Genomic DNA, 27,847 nt, shown 5'->3' with positions numbered 1-27,847 from the left:
CTTCAAAAATGCAGTAACTTTCCAAGCCAGACGCACAGTATGCCCCAGATAGTTGTGTGTTTATTCCAGCCCAATATCGCGGCACGGATTCAATGTGGCAATGATGTGACCGTATTTACACCAAGTACAATACGGCAAAGTTCTTCAAAACGCCTTCGAAATTTCCCGCTCCGATGAGTCCTGTACACAAAGAAGACTGTGAAAGACTCGTGTGGTCTTGTAGGTGTACGACGCGCTCTAATGGCACTCGAGAGGGCAAGAGGGAAGAAAGTTGATTATGAGCGCCACCAGAAAAACAAGACAGGGGAAAAGCGGCACCATAGTAAAACACAACCGAAAGGAAAAAAAATACGCCAAAAATTTCTAACTGAAGTTTGAAGGAAAAAAGACGTTCTCACAGCCGCTACAATGGCCGATGTTCTACGAAGTAGATGACGGGTCACCGCCAGTCTCCTTCACGGTCGAGTGTTAGCTGGCCGAGGCTCGCACGATCTCGGCCCGGACGTCTGCTGGTCCCGCCGGCATGGTAGAACCCGACTCCCGCGCATCGAACCACTCGTACTTGCACTGGCCCACAAGAACTGCGGGTCCGCTCCCGGTCCTCGTCCGCTCCTCAGCGCTGCCGCCGGAACTGTGTTCCACACCCACCCTTTTTCTTCGTCCTCCGTGTCTTCGTGCACCAGCGGGTAGTCCACTTTTCCCAACTGTGGTGGCCAAACCTCACAATCACCCCCCACTTCAATTAGTTGTGGCGCTCAAACAACCTGCTCAGGCTGTTCGGAGGTCACCCGTGGCCATGATGGTAGGCGTTGCGCGTCTTTCACAGCACGCACACACACACGCGCGCGAGGGATGTTCAATGAAATGAGTACAAAAAAACACACACCCGTTGATAAAGCCAAGGCAAAGATAAACACCAACAAAAAGCCGCCCACCCGCATCTTCCCACGGGGGGAAGTCGAGTAAATTTGTGGCATAGGTGTGGTTGTATTGCGAGAAAGTTGCTTAATTGAGTAGTTTGTGGTTACAGTTTGGATGTGGGGAGGGTTTGGAATGCTTAACTGGTTGACGGTACTGTTGCTTCCATAGCTTATATTTCATCTGGAGTCAAACGAAATGCAAGCAAAGACGCACTTGGCTGAAGTTGGAACGCGCGCTCCGCCGCTTTTATACGCTGCGCGCGCTGTCGAGGGAGAGAAGTATGGGGGAGATACGAGCATGCGCGCACTTCCGTACACAAGCGCGCGACCTTTTCAAGCCCCCCACCACGCTGTTGTCACGCAGCTGTCACGCCGCAAGCACGCCGCCATCACGTGTACACCTGCCGCTGTTGCTGCTGAGCGCAACGGAGTGCACAGGTAACTACTGCGCATGCGCGCGCAGACGCGTTCCCCCGCACCGCCGCAGTTGTTGTTGAGAGCGACGAGGCGCACGGGGCAGCTACGGCGCATGCGCGCGCAGACGCGCTCCTGCCGCACCGCCGCAGCTGTTGTTGAGAGCGAGGAGGGTACGGGGGAGAGGCGCGCACCTGCGCCTCGACGTGACGTCATGAGCTGCGGACGCTTATGGACGGAAGAGTTGGCTAGCCTAAGAAATGATCCGCATTTAAAAATCACACATCACGCACTCTGACCACAGCAAAAGCAAAATTCACTGTCGTGGTGTTGGGCAAAAACAAAGCCAAGGGCAGGACATGCAGCGAGAATATAAATGAACCTTGAGTAGACAGTCTCATGCGGTGACGGGCGCCCGCTGGCCTATGCAACTAGATTTGCAATTCCCTTCTGCAACTGCAGGAGTACACTCCCGATCGGTGTGGTAAAAGGGCAGGTTCGAAGAGTACAATCTTCGCCGGTTCACGACATCCATTAGCTTGAAAGAAGCTTCATAAGGCTTTCGCTCGCTTGCGTCCTCTGTTTTGATTGCTATTGAAGCTTGTCGACGTGTTCGTTCAGCCGGAATTCGGGGTTCATACTTTTTCTACACGTTTATTTGGAATACGCTGGTTTGCGTGAAAAGGTAGATTACGTAGTGGATATCATTTCTTCTTTCCAGGACATTGGAGGGCCCCTTTCATGCCAGGATGAGTTTGTGTCGCACGGAATAAGAAGCAATACTTGGTCTCCAGGGATGAGTTGACGCCTTTTCGTCGTGCTGTCGTAGTAGCACTTCTGCACTAGCTTAGCTTTGCTAAGCGGTTCGTTTGGACTGCGCCAAGTGTCTTCCCTGATTCTGGCACGTTCTCTGTCGGCAAATTCTTTCAACTCAGCACCGCAGAGGCCCAAATTCTCCCTCAGGCTCACCAACTTCTCAAGCTCTTTTTTCCTCCGTCACACACACGATTACAAGGTTATGCTCTGTAGGAAGATTTAAGAGCAAACTCTTGTCGCAGACGACAGACTGTGATGGACTCGAGTGGCCTCTCGAGTCCTATTTGTACGACGCGTACGAATGGGACTCCACAAGGCAAGAGAGAAGAAAGAATATTAACAGGCCCACAAGAAAAATGAGACATTGGAAAATGGGCATCATAGTAAAACACAACCCAAAGAAGAAAAAAAAACTAGTCAATTATCCTTAACTGAAGTTCGAGGCAAAAAATCACGCCATATCCACGGAATGAATGATGATAAGTGGGGCGAAGCTCGAGAGGGGGAGATCATCGATAACCGTAACTCTCCCGTGAAAGTTCGCCCATTACATCATTAAGAAAGACGTAAGACTGTGTGTGTACATTCTACAAATCAAGTTTTATTTTCGGAGTCATTGCTCCCAGGCCCAGACCTGGTGAAAGATCCCGCTCCATCGAGGACTACCCCGCACCTCCACCACAATTTGTCACGTAGGATGGGACACAACGATAACGAAAGAACTTTTATTTAGGGCGAACTTGTGCCCTTACAAGACGAGAGGAAACGAGCAAAGGTCCTTGCGTCTCGTTCGATCTCCGAGAACGACAGCCTGCGTTCGTGGCGTCATCTCTTGCGTGATCTCCCCCTCGCAGTGCACCTGCGCTCGCGCCTCCGTTGGCGAACACAGACAAGCTCGCGCTCCCGGTGCCGAGTTTGCGCTGCCGGTTGCAGCCGGTTCTTGCGCGTGCAACGCGGCCCACTTTGCAACATCTCCGAAAGCATGCGGCGGTCACGTACCACGAGACACAAGGAATGGACAGACCCATGGCTTTAGGAGCTTCGCCCCTAAAAAACGTTCTCACAGCCGCACGGTGGTCGATGTGGTGCGAAGTCGATGACGGGTCACAGCCAGTCTCCGTCGCTGTCGAGCGTTGGCTGGCCGAGGCTCGCTCAAACTCGCCCCGGACGTCTGCGGGTCCCGCACGAGTTGGCGGGCCCCGACACCCACGCCTCAAATCAATTGTACTCAAACTGGCCCACAGGAACTGCCACTCCCACCCACTCCTCGTCCGCTCGTCAGCGCTTCCGCCAGAACGATATTCTACACCCAGCCATTTTCTTCGTCCTTCAGGTCTTGGTGCGCCAGTGGGTGGTCCACTTTTTCAAACTGTGGGGGCCAGTCCTCACAAAGACACATGCACGCCTGACCTCATTCAAGTGGTTTGTCTGAAGACTTACGGCGCCAGATTGGGTTTTTTATTGAAATAATTACCAGTATACTTTTGCCTCGTCTCCGTATTCGCTTAACAAGGGGTATGGCCGCGAACCAACATTTGTTTTCTTTTCTTGTGTCCTTATTTACTAGCGTCTGGCTGCGCCCCATAGACCTCTCTTTTTTCATAACGAAGCGCGTTTTCGCCTTATTTCGCTTGCCCCACAGGCGATGGTACCTGATATGAAGAGTGTATCACAGGGTGGTCTGCCGAAAAACTAAAACGTTCTTGAATTGCCAGTGTTCTTGCTTGAATTTCATGCATTCATAAATATTTACGCAGAATTATAGATATTCACAGAGAAAATGCCTTGTAGTTCAATTTGTTTGGGTTCTTGTATGCACGTCACTCACTTACTGTTTGTCGATGTTCAGTACTGTATTCTCTTCGGGGAACCTTGTTTACTGGAACAACGGTGAAGCGCTTTTGACTACCTTGTAATATTCACAGCGGGCAGAAATGAGGCCTATCTTACTAATTCTTGGCCATAACACTATCATATTCAATTTGTAAAGCCTTTTGTGTTGCATTTGAAAAAGAGACACTGTATGTGGCACACTCATTCCTTGAGTACCAATGCACCGGAGCATTGCGGCAAGCAACAATACAGGGAACTGGACGCTTTGGGAGTTTGCAAGTGTTCTTGAGACTTAAGTCGACCGTACAGACGCTGAAACAGGCATTTATTGGCTGCAAAAAGCGCACCCTTGTCTGATTGTGAACCTGACATCACTCTTTGTTTGCTTACCATTTCTACGTTCTCAACTTCATGGCGCATTCGTGACACACCGGTACGCGGCAGGTTTATAGCATGGGTTAGGACACATAGGGGGAGGAATAATTTTTATTTTTATAGAGCAAAAGGTTCCTTCCTGGGGTGGTGGCGCCCTTATTACAGTGCAGAAGAACCTTCCACTGCTGCTCGAGCACTGATGACCAGGATAAGCTGGTCGTTCAGGCCACAGGGTAAACAGTGCTGGTGTTACGTTGGCTATGGAAGACAATCAAACCACGCTAATTGCCGTTCTATCTTATACATAGGCAGACGTGCTCGAATCACTCTGGGAATCTGCTTTCTTATTCTACTGAGTCTCGCCCCTTTACATAGTGCCTGTCTTTTTACAGGATCAACAGTGGTGTTATGCAAGGGATTTCTGGTGAAATTGCTTACTATAACTATGCGTTAGGTGAAGCACTTCACAACGTAAATATGTGACTGGTTTTATTTGGTTTTTGAAAAGTACCGTCTCATATCCCCATAATTTACAACAAAAAAAGTCACCCCGTAGTAAGGAAGAAGTTAATACTCTTCTCACGAACTTGTGAGCAATTTTAGTGGTGAACGATGGCTGCAACAACAGTCAACATCGTATTACTACTCGCCCAGACTACAAAACCATCGCGATTATCTGAGACGCTTTTTGCCTATACCTTGTTATTGCTGGCATACAGCATACTGCAGTTTTTTAAGCGAAACTAATACGAAATCACGTGAGGAGAATAGCTAGTGGCAAGGCGTTGGGAAGACACCCTTATGCAGCAGATGCTTCACAGGCTTTACTTGAGGAGGGTGGAACACAATGGTTGTTCAAAGACGCGTTTTCTCATTGAGGCTTGTCGAGGAAAAAAACGCGCAATGTTTTTCTTATTTTGAAAATGAAAGGCAACGACATTTTGCCACACACTGCTTGTACACGACGTTCTCAACCCCGCAATAAAGGATTCAGGCATTCCTGCATTGGTGATTTCTTCTGTTTCGGCAATTTTAACGGCTTGTTATTGTATTAACCCAGGCCCAAGTTTTGCGATCACGCCGCATGTGCTCGGTGCCACAGGCACTAAAAAGCTGACAACAGACAATTGAGTTCGCCGAAGTTCTAATTTTCTATTTGGTCGGGTAGTTGTGGATTCGGGTAACAAAGTCATTAACCGATAAACCAATGTGCTGCCAGCGATTTCAAAGTATGCTGGTTGGGTTTTTTGGTGGGTTACCTTGGTCTCGGCGTCGATTTTTCTCTTTACCTTGCCACGATAAAGTTACCTCTAGAGGTCAACGTTTTTACACTTTGATCAATTAATTCCAAGCTATCTATGACGGTTGGCAAGGCGTGTGGCTCGGTGGCGACGTTGACGTGCCATAAAATACGTGTCGTTGATTTTCCAGTGAAATTTCTGGAGGCACTGGGGTTATGAGAAAAGGGAATCGGAGAATCGCAACTGCCATCGGAGAAGCGGATGAGGAATCCGAATTGCAGCCACTAAGCTCTGGCGCGATTTAAAAATCGCACGCGTAAAACTCCGCATTGAGGTTATCGTTATAGGTCGAGAAGTGGAATACCGCATACGCCGACAGTGGCTGTCTGCCCTCTTAAGTAACAGTAGCGGTGTTTTTCTTGTGTGGGCGATTGGGTCGCTACGTGATGCGTAGAAGACTGCGCTTTAGGAGCGGAAACCAAGCAAAGCACGGGTGTGAATCCCGAACTAGTCATTGTGTGAAAACCAAACACCAATATTCGTGCCATGTTCTCTCAATACGCAATCCCCGTAAAAGCACATGCACTTAACTTAGCGATGTTGCTTAGAGTTGGGCGAATTGGAATATATCAGTGGTTTCGGTAGTATGACTGAGAAACTGCAAATAGCTCAACGATTGAACTCACTAGATCCGCTAATCGCACTTGCTGTACTCATGTACGAATATGTGTTTGCGGGAAGTAAAGGTTTCCGGGCTAGTCCTAAGTTAGGTATTCTCTATTACCAATACTATAGGGTAAAGAAAGTTTTATAAAAAACTATGTGTACCTTTAACAGCCAAACCATCAGAACAATTGTTCGTTTTCAGCTACCGGTAAGTACAAATAATTTTTTGCGTGCTGAGATATTTAAGAAACGGCCTTTTCGCTAAGCGGTAATCCCCTGCTACAATTTAAAACTTTGCCTCACAGTAACTTCGATAAGGCTGAGAACCTAAGAAGAAATTTTTTAGGTTTTCTTTTATGTCCGGTAATGATTTAAAAAATATTTCGTTTCTTGTAATTTTACTGCACAGCTGTCAAAAATACACCTCATAAATTTCAAGCATTCAGTAAGACCATCAGTATTTGAGAGGTTCCTGGCATTAAATCACTGTTTATATAGAAATACTGGTTTTTAATTTTAATTTAATTTTAATCGGAGGAGCGACACTTCAATTTCCCATAACGTTTATGATGCCAAACGACGCTGACTTAAACCTAAAAATGAGGTAAAACGCGCTAACAAGACGAGGACGAAGAGAGAATACACAAGCACAAGCGCGAACTTTCAACAGAATGTATTTCGGAAAAAGAACCCCTTTTATACACTTACTCTCACCACAAGGAAGAATCGCGCATGCGCACGTTTACAGATCTCGTAAAAAACAAATTTCTTTTTCGGACAATGATACAGAAGGCGTGCTTACGCAGTTTGCTTTTAAGCGATCTATCATATCTTCTTCCATGATTTCGCGAGTTATTTTTTCTCTGTTTTTCCTGATTACAACACATTTTTTGAAAATCCGGCGTTTCACTTTTTTTAAAAAGGGCCAAAATGCCCAACTGGCGGGTTTTTTGTCTCCACTTTCCTTCTTTCTTTCCACATTCTTTATCTGTTTCATTGACATACATATCCTCCCCTTTGCATGCCGAGGTTTTCTTGACTGCCAACTTTTATTTCTGTCTTATTTTCAACGAGCCCCTCATTTCCGATTCTGATTCGCTACATATATATGTACATATAAATAGACTGGAAACATTAAAACTCACACAGAGTGCGAAAAAATAAGGTAAGTAGAGACAGAGAAAAACTAGAAAATCATTAAAAATAAAAATAAAAGTCTACTGACGGTTCAGAAACAGGACATTCTTTCTTCAGAGTACCGAATAAGTTGCATTTAGGGTTATATATATAAAGAAAATTTAGCAAGGGCCAGGACAGGGCAAGGGAAGGAGAAGTTGGCACTACGGGACCATGGTTGGTGGGCAGAAAAAGAATGAGAGAAGTGGAAGAGACAGGGGAAAAATACAGACAAAAAATTTAAGGAATACAAGAACCCACACACACACCACAGTAACGCGGTTAGAACATTTGAAAAAGGGCCAAACAAAAAAAAAAAGACACAACGAGAAAACAAAAATTAACCAGGTGATTCCCTTCCTCCCGCGTGGCAACAGGGGTGAAAGAGGGGTCAAAACATGACATGCATATGCACGTGTTTGACGTCGCCGAAAAAATCTGCCGTGGGGAACGAAGAAGGTCCAGAGAAGATATGCCCATGCACACAAAGGGTGAACATCTGCCCATACACGCCCGTTCTAAGAATCAGGTTCAGGTGATTGAAACAGGAGACACGGGGCTTCTGTTCGTTGGAGGCAAGGGTCGCGCCCAAAAGCAGTAAACAGGTAGTTTAGACAGGAAATAAACGTACATTGGTATACAAAAAGCAGAAAAAAAGACAGCGTAAAAGATGTACCAGTTCAGGGAACGCCGAGGCGGTCAGCAACGAATGTTAGAACACAGCAATACACAGGGTGAACAAAAGTAATCACACACGCTCGCATGCATAAATTGATTACAAGTTGAGAGTGTCAAAGCTAACAATGCTACCGCAGCCTTCAAGCCAGAACATAATGTCCAGACATGCTTGTCAAATTTGGTTCAGTGAAGCCATTGTGCTAAAAAATGAAGTGTTAGCACGAAACTATAACCATCTACAGGGGGCCGCAAACGGATGGCAGAATAATATTCAGTGAAAGAAATGAACACGCATAACACTAGCCTAAAAAATGCAGCCGAAATTTTAATCGGAGGAGCGACACTTCAATTTCCCATAACTTTTAGGATGCCAAACGACGCTGACTTAAACCTAAAGATGAGGTAAAACGCGCTAACAAGACGAGGACGAAGAGAGAATACACAAGCACAAGCGCGAACTTTCAACAGAATGTATTTCGGAAAAAGAACCCCTTTTATACACTTACTCTCACCACAAGGAAGTATCGCGCATGCTCACGTTTACAGATCTCGTAAAAAACAAATTTCTTTTTCGGACAATGATACAGAAGGCGTGCTTACAAAGTTTGCTTTTAAGCGATCTATCATATCTGCTTCTATGATTTCGCGAGTTATTTTTTCTCTGTTTTTCCTGATTACAACACATTTTTGAAAATCCGCTTCACATCCCCCTTCCCACTCGCACGTGCTACAGTGGTGCGCCAGCCATCCGCTACTCCCATTCCTCACATTAGCGCAGTGTTCACGAAGCCTATCGTTCAAGCAGCGCCCCGTCTGCCCTATGTACCGTTTTCCACATGAAAGGGGTATTTCATAGACAACATTTCCCACGCATTTGACATATTTTGTATCGTGCTTTTTGGCACATTGGAGGGGGGTTTTCTAAAAGGATTGCTGGCTTTACACAGTTTGGTCAATTTGTCCGGCGCAGAAAACACAACTTTGATATTGGCTCGCCCGCCAATTTTCATTAGATTGTGGGAGACACCGTGCAAATACCGTGGGAGACACCGTGCAATATCCTTGGTGCATCACGTGTCGCGTCAAGCCCCAGAGGAGGAGCAGGACCGCTGCATCTCGGAAGGCGTCGACGTCTTATCCCGCTGCAAGTCTGCTCCGTCAAGGCTCCCGGTAAAGAGTGTTGAAACGTTCTTAAAAGACCACAGCCTCTCCGTTGTTCCCTCTGACAAAGAGGGCGGGTTCGCTATTTTATCCAAAGAATTGTTCAAATCAAAAGCGGACACAGCTGTGACTTCGGTTTTTTGTATTCATAGGGATGCTGTCATTTCCAAATTGAAGTGTCAAGCAAAGAAACTGTGCAAAAAGCTCAATTAGGAAAAGTATTTGATGGCATCTCGAAGTCCAAAAAGGATTTCCTCGATCTTTTTTTCAGTGCCAAAACTCCCAAACCGGAAAAACCATTTCGTGTCATTGTATCAGAAAGAAGCACGTGGGAGAACTCGATTGCCCTGTTCTTGCAAGAGAAATTCCGCCTTTTGAGATTTAATGATCCGTTTCTCGTGAGGAATTCTGAAGAGATTTTAGATTTTTTACAGTCAGAACCCCCGAAAGGACTTTGTGCCTTTTCACTGGACATTAAGGACCTATATTATTCTCTGCCACAGGATAAACTGCTTTATTTTATTGAAGAATACATTGATGAGTTCGGTTCTGTGGCCTTTCAAAATGCTGCTGGGGTCTCGGTAAGCGGTTTTTTAGAGCTTTTATCGTTTTACCTGCGTTCCACTTACATTGAGTACGATGGTAAGCCGTGTCTTCAGAGAGAAGGAATTTGCATTGGTTCATGCATTGCCCCCATTCTTAGCGACTTGTTTTTATCTAAACTAGACAATGGTGTTGCCGGCTTCTTTGACAAAATGAAGGTGATTCGTGTCTTTCGCTTTGTTGATGATTTTTTGTTCCTTATCGATTGCAAGTTTGATGTGCTGGAATCGTGTGCCCTTGAAGTGCTAACCATTGTCAAAGAACATTTTAAACCGCTTAGATTTACCCACGAACTTCCTGTTAACCAGACCATCCAGTTCCTTGACATCAATTTAACTTTTAACCCGGATCATACTTGTTTGACTTATCAGCCGCGGAGCAATAAGCCCCTCCTACCTTACCATTCAGCGCATACAAAATTGGTGAAAAGAGGTATTGCGAGCATGTGTTTCACGAATGCAATCAAAAAATCATGTGCCCATACCATGACTAAAAGCCTTAGTCAACAGTCGCAAAGACTGTCACCGTCTGGTTATCCAGTCCACGTGCAGATTTCGGTTGCTGAGTCCCTTCTAAAAAAGATACGTGCTGCAACGCGGGAGGAACAAATCACAGCAACAAACAGCCGCCCAAAATTCGCCGTTATACCGTATTTGCACGGTGTCTCCCACAATCTAAAGAAAATTGGCGGGCGAGCAAATATCAAAGTTGTGTTTTCTGCGCCAGACAAATTGACCAAACTGGGTAATGCCAGCAATCCTTTTAGAAAACCCCCCCTCCAATGTGCCAAAAAGCACGATACAAAATATGTCAAATGCGTGGCAAATGTTGTCTATGAAATACCCCTTTCATGTCGCAAACGGTACATAGGGCCGACGGGGCGCTGCTTGAACGATAGGCTTCGTGAACACTGCGCTAATGTGAGGAATGGGAGTAGCGGATGGCTGGCGCACCACTGTAGCACGTGCGAGTGGGAAGGGGGGTGTGAAGCGGATTTTCAAAAATGTGTTGTAATCAGGAAAAACAGAGAAAAAATAACTCGCGAAATCATAGAAGCAGATATGATAGATCGCTTAAAAGCAAACTGCGTAAGCACGCCTTCTGTATCATTGTCCGAAAAAGAAATTGGTTTTTTACGAGATGTGTAAACGTGCGCATGCGCGATACTTCCTTGTGGGGAGAGTAAGTGTATAAAAGGGGTTCTTTTTCCGAAATACATTCTGTTGAAAGTTCGCGCTTGTGCTTGTGTATTCTCTCTTCGTCCTCGTCTTGTTAGCGCGTTTTACCTCATTATGTGTCACCAACAGGACCAAACCTAGTCCCTCTAAAGATGAGGTAGGACTCACCAATCTCGTGATCGTGATGCGTTTTAAAACTATATTCAATAATTGGGCCCTTCAGTTAAATAAATGACCTATAGTGTTAACATAATTTGTGTTAACATGGCCTTCTAACCTAACTTAAACTAACCTAACCTTACCTAGTGGTGATTGTTAAACCTCAAACGAAAGGGTATTTTATTCGGCCTGTTGTATTATTTGCCGCCGAGGGTGCATTACAGCAGGGATACGACGTTGGCGGAAACACAGTTAAAGTTTTTTTTACAATTACATAATAGTTTGAAGCTGTGCTGGCGTCGCGCTGTGTGGTGGTCATTTGTGGGCAAACCTTACACCGTGGTTTGTTAACAGGTATGCAACGAGTCTGTAGTCGAATTATTGTGGATTTGGTGAGAACGACGGCCAAACTTTTGCTACATCTATAAACAGCACGTGGCTGGTCGGGAAATATTCTTATTAGGCGTTCACTTTGAGCAAGGATATTGTGATGTTTTCTTAGTATGGGTGCAACTTTCGAAGAAGAGGCCAAGAGGGTCAAAATGAGGTTTGGTTTTGTATTGGGTATTGGAGCTTTTTTACAGAGAATGTCGGCCCGGTTCAACTGTATAGCTCGTGTAACCGCATCATCGATCACCTGCTCTTGGTATTTTTTATTCAAGAGCGTGGGTTTACGTTATCTGCAGTTAGAATCGGAATCCACCTAGGCTTCTGTGGAAGGGCAAATACGGCCGCGTGTCCGTAGGTTTCCTATAGAGATTAGTCTGAAGTCTGGCCTATGAAACTGCGACCGTAAGATCCAGGAAATTTAGGCTGTTCGTGGAGTAGGAATGTTACTGATACTATGCGCCGGCCTTCTGTTTTCATACTTTTCATGACTTGTTTGACCGTGTCTTTTATTTCTGCTTTTTGTATACCAATGTACACTCATTTCCTCTCGAAACTGCCTGTCCTACAGCTTTTTGGCGCGAACCTTGATTGCCACCAACAGAAGCCACGTGTCTCGTGTTGCAATCACCTGACCCTGATTCTTAGAACTGGTGTGTATGGGAAGATGTTCGCCGTTTGTGTGCATGGGCATATCTTCGCTGGACATTCTTAGTTCCGCGTGACTGATTTCTCGCAAATGTGAAACACGTGCTTAAGCATATTTTGTTTTGACCCCTCTTTCACCCCACTTTCTTTACTGCCAACCCTTATTCTGTCTTAATTCACCGAGCCCGTCATTTGCCATATTTAAAAAAATATATACATATATATATCAGTCTACAATGCCAAAGGAGGCATAGGGGTGTGGTTAGGCCCTTTTCTTTTTCACAATGGTTTATTAAGTAACATTTTTGTAAAATATACAGAAGAAAGAAAGAAAGAAAAACACGCCGTTAGTGACGTTACATTTCGGACCCCACTCGGGGCGCGTGTTTTTCTTTATTTCTTTCTCACGTATTAATAAAAAAATAATGTAACGTCACTAACGGTAAAAAATTGTCTACCCATTCTCCTATGCTTTCTTTGGCCTTGTAGACTGCTGGCATTTCTTTCTGTATTTTCGTAACGAGCGCCTCATTTCCAAACGTTATTATCGCGCGAAAGCTTAGCGAGAGCCTCGGTCCTGGCAGCCTTGATGCCAATGTAGCATAAGAAGGTTCCCCACCAGTTGAGCCGCTCATGACAAGCTGTAGACGTTTGAGTCACGCCCCGGGGGTTGAAAATAAGGTCCCCTTCTCTCCGTGTAGTCTGGGTGGCGCTGGCTACCACCATCGAGCGTCAGATACAGTTGTGGTAAATATAAATACCTTAGAAAGTGAAGCAGAACACAGTCGCCCAGATAGCCGAATTGGTAAGGCATTCGAGATTTAATCGAAAGGCGTGGGTTCGGTCCCCACTCTGGGCGCGTGTTTTTCTTTCTTTCTTTCTCCCGTATTAATAAAAAAATAATGTAACGTCACTAACGGTAAAAAATTGTCTAACCATTCCGCTATGCCTTCTTTGGCATTGTAGACTGCCGGCATTTCTTTCTGTATTTTCCTAACGAGCCACTCATTTCCAAACCCTATATATATATATATATATATATATATATATATATATATATATATATATATATAGAAAGATAGGGCAGCAGTCTACAACGCCAAAGGAGGCATAGGGGTGTGGTTAGGCTCTTTTCTTTTTCACTACGGTTAATGAAGTAAACATTTTTTTTAATATACAGAAGAAAGAAAGAAAGAAAAACACGCGCCCAGAGTGGGGACCGAACCCACGCCTTTCGATTACATGTCGAATGCCTTACCAATTCGGCTATCTGGGCGACTGTGTTCTCCTTCACTTTCTAGGCTATTTATATTTACTAGAAGTGTATCTGACGCTTGAGGGTGGTAGCCAGCGCCACTCTGACTACACGGGGAGAAGGGGACCTTCTTTTCAACCCCCGGGGCTTGACTCGAGCGTCTACAGCCTGTCATGAGCGGGTAACTGGCGGGAAGCCCTCTTATGCTACCTAGGCATCAAGGCTGCCAGAACCGAGACCCTCGCTAGGCTTTCGCAGAATAATACAGTAAGGAAATGAGGGGCTCGTTGAGGAATTACGGAAATATAGGGCAGCAGTCTACAACGCCAAAGGAGGCATAGGGGTGTGGTTAGGCTCTTTTCTTTTTCACTACGGTTTATGAAGTAAACATTTTTTTAATATAGAGAAGAAAGAAAGAAAGAAAAACACGCACCCACAGTGGGGACCGAACCCACGCCTTTCGATTACATGTCGAATGCCTTACCAATTCGGCTGTCTGGGCGATTGTGTTCTCCTTCACTTTCTAGGCTATTTATATTTACTCGAAGTGTATCTGACGCTTGAGGGTGGTAGCCAGCGCCACTCTGACTACACGGCGAGAAGGGGACCTTCTTTTCAACCCCCGGGGCTTGACTCGAGCGTCTACAGCCTGTCATGAGCGGGTAACTGGCGGGAAGCCCTCTTATGCTACCTAGGCATCAAGGCTGCCAGAACCGAGACCCTCGCTAGGCTTTCGCAGAATAATAAAGTAAGGAAATGAGGGGCTCGTTGAGGAAATACAGAAAGATAGGGCAGCAGTCTACAACGCCAAAGGAGGCATAGGGGTGTGGTTAGGCTCTTTTCTTTTTCACTACGGTTAATGAAGTAAACATTTTTTTTAATATACAGAAGAAAGAAAGAAAGAAAAACACGCGCCCAGAGTGGGGACCGAACCCACGCCTTTCGATTACATGTCGAAGGCCTTACCACTTCGGCTATCTGGGCAACTGTGTTCTCCTTCACTTTCTAGGCTATTTATATTTACTAGAAGTGTATCTGACGCTTGAGGGTGGTAGCCAGCGCCACTCTGACTACACGGGGAGAAGGGGACCTTCTTTTCAACCCCCGGGGCTTGACTCGAGCGTCTACAGCCTGTCATGAGCGGGTAACTGGCGGGAAGCCCTCTTATGCTACCTAGGCATCAAGGCTGCCAGAACCGAGACCCTCGCTAGGCTTTCGCAGAATAATATAGTAAGGAAATGAGGGGCTCGTTGAGGAAATACAGAAAGATAGGGCAGCAGTCTACAACGCCAAAGGAGGCATAGGGGTGTGGTTAGGCTATTTTCTTTTTCACTACGGTTAATGAAGTAAACATTTTTTTTTAATATACAGAAGAAAGAAAGAAAGAAAAACACGCGCCCAGAGTGGGGACCGAACCCACGCCTTTCGATTACATGTCGAATGCCTTAAAAATTCGGCTATCTGGGCGACTGTGTTCTCCTTGACTTTCTAGGCTATTTATATTTACTAGAAGTGTATCTGACGCTTGAGGGTGGTAGCCAGCGCCACTCTGACTACACGGGGAGAAGGGGACCTTCTTTTCAACCCCCGGGGCTTGACTCGAGCGTCTACAGCCTGTCATGTGCGGGTAACTGGCGGGAAGCCCTCTTATGCTACCTAGGCATCAAGGCTGCCAGAACCGAGACCCTCGCTAGGCTTTCGCAGAATAATATAGTAAGGAAATGAGGGGTTCGTTGAGGAAATACCGAAAGATAGGGCAGCAGTCTACAACGCCAAAGGAGGCATTGGGGTGTGGTTAGGCTTTTTTCTTTTTCACTACGGTTAATGAAGTAAACATTTTTTTTTAATATACAGAAGAAAGAAAGAAAGAAAAACACACGCCCAGAGTGGGGACCAAACCCACGCCTTTCGATTACATGTCGAATGCCTTACCAATTCGGCTGTCTGGGCGACTGTGTTCTCCTTCACTTTCTAGGCTATTTATATTTACTAGAAATGTATCTGACGCTTGAGGGTGGTAGCCAGCGCCACTCTGACTACACGGGGAGAAGGGGACCTTCTTTTCAACCCCCGGGGCTTGACTCGAGCGTCTACAGCCTGTCATGAGCGGGTAACTGGCGGGAAGCCCTCTTATGTTACCTAGGCATCAAGGCTGCCAGAACCGAGAACCTCGCTAGGCTTTCGCAGAATAATATAGTAAGGAAATCAGGGGCTCGTTGAGGAAATACAGAAAGATAGGGCAGCAGTCTACAACGCCAAAGGAGGCATGGGGGTGTGGTTAGGCTCTTTTCTTTTTCACTACGGTTAATGAAGTAAACATTTTTTTAATATACAGAAGAAAGAAAGAAAGAAAAACACGCGCCCAGAGTGGGGACCTAACCCACGCCTTTCGATTACATGTCGAAGGCCTTACCAATTCGGCTATCTGGGCGACTGTGTTCTCCTTCACTTTCTAGGCTATTTATATTTACTAGAAGTGTATCTGACGCTTGAGGGTGGTAGCCAGCGCCACTCTGACTACACGGGGAGAAGGGGACCTTCTTTTCAACCCCCGGGGCTTGACTCGAGCGTCTACAGCCTGTCATGAGCGGGTAACTGGCGGGAAGCCCTCTTATGCTACCTAGGCATCAAGGCTGCCAGAACCGAGACCCTCGCTAGGCTTTCGCAGTATAATATAGTAAGGAAATGAGGGGCTCGTTGAGGAAATACAGAAAGATAGGGCAGCAGTCTACAACGCCAAAGGAGGCATAGGGGTGTGGTTAGGCTCTTTTCTTTTTCACTACGGTTAATGAAGTAAACATTTTTTTTAATATACAGAAGAAAGAAAGAAAGAAAAACACGCGCCCAGAGTAGGGACCGAACCCACGCCTTTCGATTACATGTCGAATGCCTTACCAATTCGGCTGTCTGGGCGACTGTGTTCTCCTTCACTTTCTAGGCTATTTATATTTACTCGAAGTGTATCTGACGCTTGAGGGTGGTAGCCAGCGCCACTCTGACTACACGGCGAGAAGGGGACCTTCTTTTCAACCCCCGGGGCTTGACTCGAGCGTCTACAGCCTGTCATGAGCGGGTAACTGGCGGGAAGCCCTCTTATGCTACCTAGGCATCAAGGCTGCCAGAACCGAGACCCTCGCTAGGCTTTCGCAGAATAATATAGTAAGGAAATGAGGGGCTCGTTGAGGAAATACAGAAAGATAGGGCAGCAGTCTACAACGCCAAAGGAGGCATAGGGGTGTGGTTAGGCTCTTTTCTTTTTCACTACGGTTAATGAAGTAAACATTTTTTTTAATATACAGAAGAAAGAAAGAAAGAAAAACACGCGCCCAGAGTGGGGACCGAACCCACGCCTTTCGATTACATGTCGAAGGCCTTACCACTTCGGCTATCTGGGCGACTGTGTTCTCCTTCACTTTCTAGGCTATTTATATTTACTAGAAGTGTATCCGACGCTTGAGGGTGGTAGCCAGCGCCACTCTGACTACACGGGGAGAAGGGGACCTTCTTTTCAACCCCCGGGGCTTGACTCGAGCGTCTACAGCCTGTCATGAGCGGGTAACTGGCGGGAAGCCCTCTTATGCTACCTAGGCATCAAGGCTGCCAGAACCGAGACCCTCGCTAGGCTTTCGCAGAATAATATAGTAAGGAAATGAGGGGTTCGTTGAGGAAATACCGAAAGATAGGGCAGCAGTCTACAACGCCAAAGGAGGCATAGGGGTGTGGTTAGGCTTTTTTCTTTACACTACGGTTAATGAAGTAAACATTTTTTTAATATACAGAAGAAAGAAAGAAAGAAAAACACACGCCCAGAGTGGGGACCAAACCCACGCCTTTCGATTAAATGTCGAATGCCTTACCAATTCGGCTGTCTGGGCGACTGTGTTCTCCTTCACTTTCTAGGCTATTTATATTTACTAGAAATGTATCTGACGCTTGAGGGTGGTAGCCAGCGCCACTCTGACTACACGGGGAGAAGGGGACCTTCTTTTCAACCCCCGGGGCTTGACTCGAGCGTCTACAGCCTGTCATGAGCGGGTAACTGGCGGGAAGCCCTCTTATGTTACCTAGGCATCAAGGCTGCCAGAACCGAGAACCTCGCTAGGCTTTCGCAGAATAATATAGTAAGGAAATCAGGGGCTCGTTGAGGAAATACAGAAAGATAGGGCAGCAGTCTACAACGCCAAAGGAGGCATGGGGGTGTGGTTAGGCTCTTTTCTTTTTCACTACGGTTAATGAAGTAAACATTTTTTTTAATATACAGAAGAAAGAAAGAAAGAAAAACACGCGCCCAGAGTGGGGACCTAACCCACGCCTTTCGATTACATGTCGAAGGCCTTACCAATTCGGCTATCTGGGCGACTGTGTTCTCCTTCACTTTCTAGGCTATTTATATTTACTAGAAGTGTATCTGACGCTTGAGGGTGGTAGCCAGCGCCACTCTGACTACACGGGGAGAAGGGGACCTTCTTTTCAACCCCCGGGGCTTGACTCGAGCGTCTACAGCCTGTCATGAGCGGGTAACTGGCGGGAAGCCCTCTTATGCTACCTAGGCATCAAGGCTGCCAGAACCGAGACCCTCGCTAGGCTTTCGCAGTATAATATAGTAAGGAAATGAGGGGCTCGTTGAGGAAATACAGAAAGATAGGGCAGCAGTCTACAACGCCAAAGGAGGCATAGGGGTGTGGTTAGGCTCTTTTCTTTTTCACTACGGTTAATGAAGTAAACATTTTTTTTAATATACAGAAGAAAGAAAGAAAGAAAAACACGCGCCCAGAGTGGGGACCGAACCCACGCCTTTCGATTACATGTCGAATGCCTTACCAATTCGGCTGTCTGGGCAACTGTGTTCTCCTTCACTTTCTAGGCTATTTATATTTACTCGAAGTGTATCTGACGCTTGAGGGTGGTAGCCAGCGCCACTCTGACTACACGGCGAGAAGGGGACCTTCTTTTCAACCCCCGGGGCTTGACTCGAGCGTCTACAGCCTGTCATGAGCGGGTAACTGGCGGGAAGCCCTCTTATGCTACCTAGGCATCAAGGCTGCCAGAACCGAGACCCTCGCTAGGCTTTCGCAGAATAATACAGTAAGGAAATGAGGGGCTCGTTGAGGAATTACGGAAATATAGGGCAGCAGTCTACAACGCCAAAGGAGGCATAGGGGTGTGGTTAGGCTCTTTTCTTTTTCACTACGGTTTATGAAGTAAACATTTTTTTAATATAGAGAAGAAAGAAAGAAAGAAAAACACGCGCCCACAGTGGGGACCGAACCCACGCCTTTCGATTACATGTCGAATGCCTTACCAATTCGGCTGTCTGGGCGATTGTGTTCTCCTTCACTTTCTAGGCTATTTATATTTACTCGAAGTGTATCTGACGCTTGAGGGTGGTAGCCAGCGCCACTCTGACTACACGGCGAGAAGGGGACCTTCTTTTCAACCCCCGGGGCTTGACTCGAGCGTCTACAGCCTGTCATGAGCGGGTAACTGGCGGGAAGCCCTCTTATGCTACCTAGGCATCAAGGCTGCCAGAACCGAGACCCTCGCTAGGCTTTCGCAGAATAATAAAGTAAGGAAATGAGGGGCTCGTTGAGGAAATACAGAAAGATAGGGCAGCAGTCTACAACGCCAAAGGAGGCATAGGGGTGTGGTTAGGCTCTTTTCTTTTTCACTACGGTTAATGAAGTAAACATTTTTTTTAATATACAGAAGAAAGAAAGAAAGAAAAACACGCGCCCAGAGTGGGGACCGAACCCACGCCTTTCGATTACATGTCGAAGGCCTTACCACTTCGGCTATCTGGGCGACTGTGTTCTCCTTCACTTTCTAGGCTATTTATATTTACTAGAAGTGTATCTGACGCTTGAGGGTGGTAGCCAGCGCCACTCTGACTACACGGGGAGAAGGGGACCTTCTTTTCAACCCCCGGGGCTTGACTCGAGCGTCTACAGCCTGTCATGAGCGGGTAACTGGCGGGAAGCCCTCTTATGCTACCTAGGCATCAAGGCTGCCAGAACCGAGACCCTCGCTAGGCTTTCGCAGAATAATATAGTAAGGAAATGAGGGGCTCGTTGAGGAAATACAGAAAGATAGGGCAGCAGTCTACAACGCCAAAGGAGGCATAGGGGTGTGGTTAGGCTATTTTCTTTTTCACTACGGTTAATGAAGTAAACATTTTTTTTTAATATACAGAAGAAAGAAAGAAAGAAAAACACGCGCCCAGAGTGGGGACCGAACCCACGCCTTTCGATTACATGTCGAATGCCTTAAAAATTCGGCTATCTGGGCGACTGTGTTCTCCTTGACTTTCTAGGCTATTTATATTTACTAGAAGTGTATCTGACGCTTGAGGGTGGTAGCCAGCGCCACTCTGACTACACGGGGAGAAGGGGACCTTCTTTTCAACCCCCGGGGCTTGACTCGAGCGTCTACAGCCTGTCATGTGCGGGTAACTGGCGGGAAGCCCTCTTATGCTACCTAGGCATCAAGGCTGCCAGAACCGAGACCCTCGCTAGGCTTTCGCAGAATAATATAGTAAGGAAATGAGGGGTTCGTTGAGGAAATACCGAAAGATAGGGCAGCAGTCTACAACGCCAAAGGAGGCATTGGGGTGTGGTTAGGCTTTTTTCTTTTTCACTACGGTTAATGAAGTAAACATTTTTTTTTAATATACAGAAGAAAGAAAGAAAGAAAAACACACGCCCAGAGTGGGGACCAAACCCACGCCTTTCGATTACATGTCGAATGCCTTACCAATTCGGCTGTCTGGGCGACTGTGTTCTCCTTCACTTTCTAGGCTATTTATATTTACTAGAAATGTATCTGACGCTTGAGGGTGGTAGCCAGCGCCACTCTGACTACACGGGGAGAAGGGGACCTTCTTTTCAACCCCCGGGGCTTGACTCGAGCGTCTACAGCCTGTCATGAGCGGGTAACTGGCGGGAAGCCCTCTTATGTTACCTAGGCATCAAGGCTGCCAGAACCGAGAACCTCGCTAGGCTTTCGCAGAATAATATAGTAAGGAAATCAGGGGCTCGTTGAGGAAATACAGAAAGATAGGGCAGCAGTCTACAACGCCAAAGGAGGCATGGGGGTGTGGTTAGGCTCTTTTCTTTTTCACTACGGTTAATGAAGTAAACATTTTTTTTAATATACAGAAGAAAGAAAGAAAGAAAAACACGCGCCCAGAGTGGGGACCTAACCCACGCCTTTCGATTACATGTCGAAGGCCTTACCAATTCGGCTATCTGGGCGACTGTGTTCTCCTTCACTTTCTAGGCTATTTATATTTACTAGAAGTGTATCTGACGCTTGAGGGTGGTAGCCAGCGCCACTCTGACTACACGGGGAGAAGGGGACCTTCTTTTCAACCCCCGGGGCTTGACTCGAGCGTCTACAGCCTGTCATGAGCGGGTAACTGGCGGGAAGCCCTCTTATGCTACCTAGGCATCAAGGCTGCCAGAACCGAGACCCTCGCTAGGCTTTCGCAGTATAATATAGTAAGGAAATGAGGGGCTCGTTGAGGAAATACAGAAAGATAGGGCAGCAGTCTACAACGCCAAAGGAGGCATAGGGGTGTGGTTAGGCTCTTTTCTTTTTCACTACGGTTAATGAAGTAAACATTTTTTTTAATATACAGAAGAAAGAAAGAAAGAAAAACACGCGCCCAGAGTGGGGACCGAACCCACGCCTTTCGATTACATGTCGAATGCCTTACCAATTCGGCTGTCTGGGCGACTGTGTTCTCCTTCACTTTCTAGGCTATTTATATTTACTCGAAGTGTATCTGACGCTTGAGGGTGGTAGCCAGCGCCACTCTGACTACACGGCGAGAAGGGGACCTTCTTTTCAACCCCCGGGGCTTGACTCGAGCGTCTACAGCCTGTCATGAGCGGGTAACTGGCGGGAAGCCCTCTTATGCTACCTAGGCATCAAGGCTGCCAGAACCGAGACCCTCGCTAGGCTTTCGCAGAATAATATAGTAAGGAAATGAGGGGCTCGTTGAGGAAATACAGAAAGATAGGGCAGCAGTCTACAACGCCAAAGGAGGCATAGGGGTGTGGTTAGGCTCTTTTCTTTTTCACTACGGTTAATGAAGTAAACATTTTTTTTAATATACAGAAGAAAGAAAGAAAGAAAAACACGCGCCCAGAGTGGGGACCGAACCCACGCCTTTCGATTACATGTCGAAGGCCTTACCACTTCGGCTATCTGGGCGACTGTGTTCTCCTTCACTTTCTAGGCTATTTATATTTACTAGAAGTGTATCCGACGCTTGAGGGTGGTAGCCAGCGCCACTCTGACTACACGGGGAGAAGGGGACCTTCTTTTCAACCCCCGGGGCTTGACTCGAGCGTCTACAGCCTGTCATGAGCGGGTAACTGGCGGGAAGCCCTCTTATGCTACCTAGGCATCAAGGCTGCCAGAACCGAGACCCTCGCTAGGCTTTCGCAGAATAATATAGTAAGGAAATGAGGGGTTCGTTGAGGAAATACCGAAAGATAGGGCAGCAGTCTACAACGCCAAAGGAGGCATAGGGGTGTGGTTAGGCTTTTTTCTTTTTCACTACGGTTAATGAAGTAAACATTTTTTTAATATACAGAAGAAAGAAAGAAAGAAAAACACACGCCCAGAGTGGGGACCAAACCCACGCCTTTCGATTAAATGTCGAATGCCTTACCAATTCGGCTGTCTGGGCGACTGTGTTCTCCTTCACTTTCTAGGCTATTTATATTTACTAGAAATGTATCTGACGCTTGAGGGTGGTAGCCAGCGCCACTCTGACTACACGGGGAGAAGGGGACCTTCTTTTCAACCCCCGGGGCTTGACTCGAGCGTCTACAGCCTGTCATGAGCGGGTAACTGGCGGGAAGCCCTCTTATGTTACCTAGGCATCAAGGCTGCCAGAACCGAGAACCTCGCTAGGCTTTCGCAGAATAATATAGTAAGGAAATCAGGGGCTCGTTGAGGAAATACAGAAAGATAGGGCAGCAGTCTACAACGCCAAAGGAGGCATGGGGGTGTGGTTAGGCTCTTTTCTTTTTCACTACGGTTAATGAAGTAAACATTTTTTTTAATATACAGAAGAAAGAAAGAAAGAAAAACACGCGCCCAGAGTGGGGACCTAACCCACGCCTTTCGATTACATGTCGAAGGCCTTACCAATTCGGCTATCTGGGCGACTGTGTTCTCCTTCACTTTCTAGGCTATTTATATTTACTAGAAGTGTATCTGACGCTTGAGGGTGGTAGCCAGCGCCACTCTGACTACACGGGGAGAAGGGGACCTTCTTTTCAACCCCCGGGGCTTGACTCGAGCGTCTACAGCCTGTCATGAGCGGGTAACTGGCGGGAAGCCCTCTTATGCTACCTAGGCATCAAGGCTGCCAGAACCGAGACCCTCGCTAGGCTTTCGCAGTATAATATAGTAAGGAAATGAGGGGCTCGTTGAGGAAATACAGAAAGATAGGGCAGCAGTCTACAACGCCAAAGGAGGCATAGGGTTGTGGTTAGGCTCTTTTCTTTTTCACTACGGTTAATGAAGTAAACATTTTTTTTAATATACAGAAGAAAGAAAGAAAGAAAAACACGCGCCCAGAGTGGGGACCGAACCCACGCCTTTCGATTACATGTCGAATGCCTTACCAATTCGGCTGTCTGGGCAACTGTGTTCTCCTTCACTTTCTAGGCTATTTATATTTACTCGAAGTGTATCTGACGCTTGAGGGTGGTAGCCAGCGCCACTCTGACTACACGGCGAGAAGGGGACCTTCTTTTCAACCCCCGGGGCTTGACTCGAGCGTCTACAGCCTGTCATGAGCGGGTAACTGGCGGGAAGCCCTCTTATGCTACCTAGGCATCAAGGCTGCCAGAACCGAGACCCTCGCTAGGCTTTCGCAGAATAATATAGTAAGGAAATGAGGGGCTCGTTGAGGAAATACAGAAAGATAGGGCAGCAGTCTACAACGCCAAAGGAGGCATAGGGGTGTGGTTAGGCTCTTTTCTTTTTCACTACGGTTAACGAAGTAAACATTTTTTTTAATATACAGAAGAAAGAAAGAAAAACACGCGCCCAGAGTGGGGACCGAACCCACGCCTTTCGATTACATGTCGAAGGCCTTACCACTTCGGCTATCTGGGCGACTGTGTTCTCCTTCACTTTCTAGGCTATTTATATTTACTAGAAGTGTATCTGACGCTTGAGGGTGGTAGCCAGCGCCACTCTGACTACACGGGGAGAAGGGGACCTTCTTTTCAACCCCCGGGGCTTGACTCGAGCGTCTACAGCCTGTCATGAGCGGGTAACTGGCGGGAAGCCCTCTTATGCTACCTAGGCATCAAGGCTGCCAGAACCGAGACCCTCGCTAGGCTTTCGCAGAATAATATAGTAAGGAAATGAGGGGCTCGTTGAGGAAATACAGAAAGATAGGGCAGCAGTCTACAACGCCAAAGGAGGCATAGGGGTGTGGTTAGGCTATTTTCTTTTTCACTACGGTTAATGAAGTAAACATTTTTTTTAATATACAGAAGAAAGAAAGAAAGAAAAACACGCGCCCAGAGTGGGGACCGAACCCACGCCTTTCGATTACATGTCGAATGCCTTAAAAATTCGGCTATCTGGGCGACTGTGTTCTCCTTGACTTTCTAGGCTATTTATATTTACTAGAAGTGTATCTGACGCTTGAGGGTGGTAGCCAGCGCCACTCTGACTACACGGGGAGAAGGGGACCTTCTTTTCAACCCCCGGGGCTTGACTCGAGCGTCTACAGCCTGTCATGTGCGGGTAACTGGCGGGAAGCCCTCTTATGCTACCTAGGCATCAAGGCTGCCAGAACCGAGACCCTCGCTAGGCTTTCGCAGAATAATATAGTAAGGAAATGAGGGGTTCGTTGAGGAAATACCGAAAGATAGGGCAGCAGTCTACAACGCCAAAGGAGGCATTGGGGTGTGGTTAGGCTTTATTCTTTTTCACTACGGTTAATGAAGTAAACATTTTTTTTTAATCTACAGAAGAAAGAAAGAAAGAAAAACACACGCCCAGAGTGGGGACCAAACCCACGCCTTTCGATTACATGTCGAATGCCTTACCAATTCGGCTGTCTGGGCGACTGTGTTCTCCTTCACTTTCTAGGCTATTTATATTTACTAGAAATGTATCTGACGCTTGAGGGTGGTAGCCAGCGCCACTCTGACTACACGGGGAGAAGGGGACCTTCTTTTCAACCCCCGGGGCTTGACTCGAGCGTCTACAGCCTGTCATGAGCGGGTAACTGGCGGGAAGCCCTCTTATGTTACCTAGGCATCAAGGCTGCCAGAACCGAGAACCTCGCTAGGCTTTCGCAGAATAATATAGTAAGGAAATCAGGGGCTCGTTGAGGAAATACAGAAAGATAGGGCAGCAGTCTACAACGCCAAAGGAGGCATGGGGGTGTGGTTAGGCTCTTTTCTTTTTCACTACGGTTAATGAAGTAAACATTTTTTTTAATATACAGAAGAAAGAAAGAAAGAAAAACACGCGCCCAGAGTGGGGACCTAACCCACGCCTTTCGATTACATGTCGAAGGCCTTACCAATTCGGCTATCTGGGCGACTGTGTTCTCCTTCACTTTCTAGGCTATTTATATTTACTAGAAGTGTATCTGACGCTTGAGGGTGGTAGCCAGCGCCACTCTGACTACACGGGGAGAAGGGGACCTTCTTTTCAACCCCCGGGGCTTGACTCAAGCGTCTACAGCCTGTCATGAGCGGGTAACTGGCGGGAAGCCCTCTTATGCTACCTAGGCATCAAGGCTACCAGAACCGAGACCCTCGCTAGGCTTTCGCAGTATAATATAGTAAGGAAATGAGGGGCTCGTTGAGGAAATACAGAAAGATAGGGCAGCAGTCTACAACGCCAAAGGAGGCATGGGGGTGTGGTTAGGCTCTTTTCTTTTTCACTACGGTTAATGAAGTAAACATTTTTTTTAATATACAGAAGAAAGAAAGAAAGAAAAACACGCGCCCAGAGTGGGGACCGAACCCACGCCTTTCGATTACATGTCGAATGCCTTACCAATTCGGCTGTCTGGGCGACTGTGTTCTCCTTCACTTTCTAGGCTATTTATATTTACTCGAAGTGTATCTGACGCTTGAGGGTGGTAGCCAGCGCCACTCTGACTACACGGCGAGAAGGGGACCTTCTTTTCAACCCCCGGGGCTTGACTCGAGCGTCTACAGCCTGTCATGAGCGGGTAACTGGCGGGAAGCCCTCTTATGCTACCTAGGCATCAAGGCTGCCAGAACCGAGACCCTCGCTAGGCTTTCGCAGAATAATATAGTAAGGAAATGAGGGGCTCGTTGAGGAAATACAGAAAGATAGGGCAGCAGTCTACAACGCCAAAGGAGGCATAGGGGTGTGGTTAGGCTCTTTTCTTTTTCACTACGGTTAATGAAGTAAACATTTTTTTTAATATACAGAAGAAAGAAAGAAAGAAAAACACGCGCCCAGAGTGGGGACCGAACCCACGCCTTTCGATTACATGTCGAAGGCCTTACCACTTCGGCTATCTGGGCGACTGTGTTCTCCTTCACTTTCTAGGCTATTTAAATTTACTAGAAGTGTATCTGACGCTTGAGGGTGGTAGCCAGCGCCACTCTGACTACACGGGGAGAAGGGGACCTTCTTTTCAACCCCCGGGGCTTGACTCGAGCGTCTACAGCCTGTCATGAGCGGGTAACTGGCGGGAAGCCCTCTTATGCTACCTAGGCATCAAGGCTGCCAGAACCGAGACCCTCGCTAGGCTTTCGCAGAATAATATAGTAAGGAAATGAGGGGTTCGTTGAGGAAATACCGAAAGATAGGGCAGCAGTCTACAACGCCAAAGGAGGCATAGGGGTGTGGTTAGGCTTTTTTCTTTTTCACTACGGTTAATGAAGTAAACATTTTTTTAATATACAGAAGAAAGAAAGAAAGAAAAACACACGCCCAGAGTGGGGACCAAACCCACGCCTTTCGATTACATGTCGAATGCCTTACCAATTCGGCTGTCTGGGCGACTGTGTTCTCCTTCACTTTCTAGGCTATTTATATTTACTAGAAATGTATCTGACGCTTGAGGGTGGTAGCCAGCGCCACTCTGACTACACGGGGAGAAGGGGACCTTCTTTTCAACCCCCGGGGCTTGACTCGAGCGTCTACAGCCTGTCATGAGCGGGTAACTGGCGGGAAGCCCTCTTATGTTACCTAGGCATCAAGGCTGCCAGAACCGAGAACCTCGCTAGGCTTTCGCAGAATAATATAGTAAGGAAATCAGGGGCTCGTTGAGGAAATACAGAAAGATAGGGCAGCAGTCTACAACGCCAAAGGAGGCATGGGGGTGTGGTTAGGCTCTTTTCTTTTTCACTACGGTTAATGAAGTAAACATTTTTTTTAATATACAGAAGAAAGAAAGAAAGAAAAACACGCGCCCAGAGTGGGGACCTAACCCACGCCTTTCGATTACATGTCGAAGGCCTTACCAATTCGGCTATCTGGGCGACTGTGTTCTCCTTCACTTTCTAGGCTATTTATATTTACTAGAAGTGTATCTGACGCTTGAGGGTGGTAGCCAGCGCCACTCTGACTACACGGGGAGAAGGGGACCTTCTTTTCAACCCCCGGGGCTTGACTCGAGCGTCTACAGCCTGTCATGAGCGGGTAACTGGCGGGAAGCCCTCTTATGCTACCTAGGCATCAAGGCTGCCAGAACCGAGACCCTCGCTAGGCTTTCGCAGTATAATATAGTAAGGAAATGAGGGGCTCGTTGAGGAAATACAGAAAGATAGGGCAGCAGTCTACAACGCCAAAGGAGGCATAGGGGTGTGGTTAGGCTCTTTTCTTTTTCACTACGGTTAATGAAGTAAACATTTTTTTTAATATACAGAAGAAAGAAAGAAAGAAAAACACGCGCCCAGAGTGGGGACCGAACCCACGCCTTTCGATTACATGTCGAATGCCTTACCAATTCGGCTGTCTGGGCGACTGTGTTCTCCTTCACTTTCTAGGCTATTTATATTTACTCGAAGTGTATCTGACGCTTGAGGGTGGTAGCCAGCGCCACTCTGACTACACGGCGAGAAGGGGACCTTCTTTTCAACCCCCGGGGCTTGACTCGAGCGTCTACAGCCTGTCATGAGCGGGTAACTGGCGGGAAGCCCTCTTATGCTACCTAGGCATCAAGGCTGCCAGAACCGAGACCCTCGCTAGGCTTTCGCAGAATAATATAGTAAGGAAATGAGGGGCTCGTTGAGGAAATACAGAAAGATAGGGCAGCAGTCTACAACGCCAAAGGAGGCATAGGGGTGTGGTTAGGCTCTTTTCTTT

At 47.0% G+C, this 27,847-nt stretch overlaps 3 non-coding genes across 3 annotated transcripts; 1 reads left to right on the top strand and 2 right to left on the bottom strand.

Moving 5' to 3' along the window:
- The first annotated feature begins 13,042 nt into the window (after positions 1-13,042).
- On the top strand, positions 13,043-13,114 carry Trnak-uuu (transfer RNA lysine (anticodon UUU)). The gene has a single exon. It is a non-coding gene; the product is annotated as a tRNA-Lys (tRNA).
- A 4,199-nt stretch (positions 13,115-17,313) lies between these two features.
- Positions 17,314-17,385, bottom strand: Trnak-uuu (transfer RNA lysine (anticodon UUU)). Its single transcript has one exon. It is a non-coding gene; the product is annotated as a tRNA-Lys (tRNA).
- A 4,748-nt stretch (positions 17,386-22,133) lies between these two features.
- Trnak-uuu (transfer RNA lysine (anticodon UUU)) lies at positions 22,134-22,205 on the bottom strand. Its single transcript has one exon. It is a non-coding gene; the product is annotated as a tRNA-Lys (tRNA).
- Positions 22,206-27,847: the final 5,642 nt, after the last annotated feature.

The sequence above is a fragment of the Haemaphysalis longicornis genome, unplaced genomic scaffold (genome assembly GCF_048455015.1).
Source record: "Haemaphysalis longicornis isolate Haplotype H1 unplaced genomic scaffold, Haemaphysalis longicornis Haplotype H1 scaffold_11, whole genome shotgun sequence".
Classification (NCBI taxonomy): domain Eukaryota; kingdom Metazoa; phylum Arthropoda; class Arachnida; order Ixodida; family Ixodidae; genus Haemaphysalis; species Haemaphysalis longicornis.
This window is presented reverse-complemented; position numbering and strand designations above follow the sequence as displayed.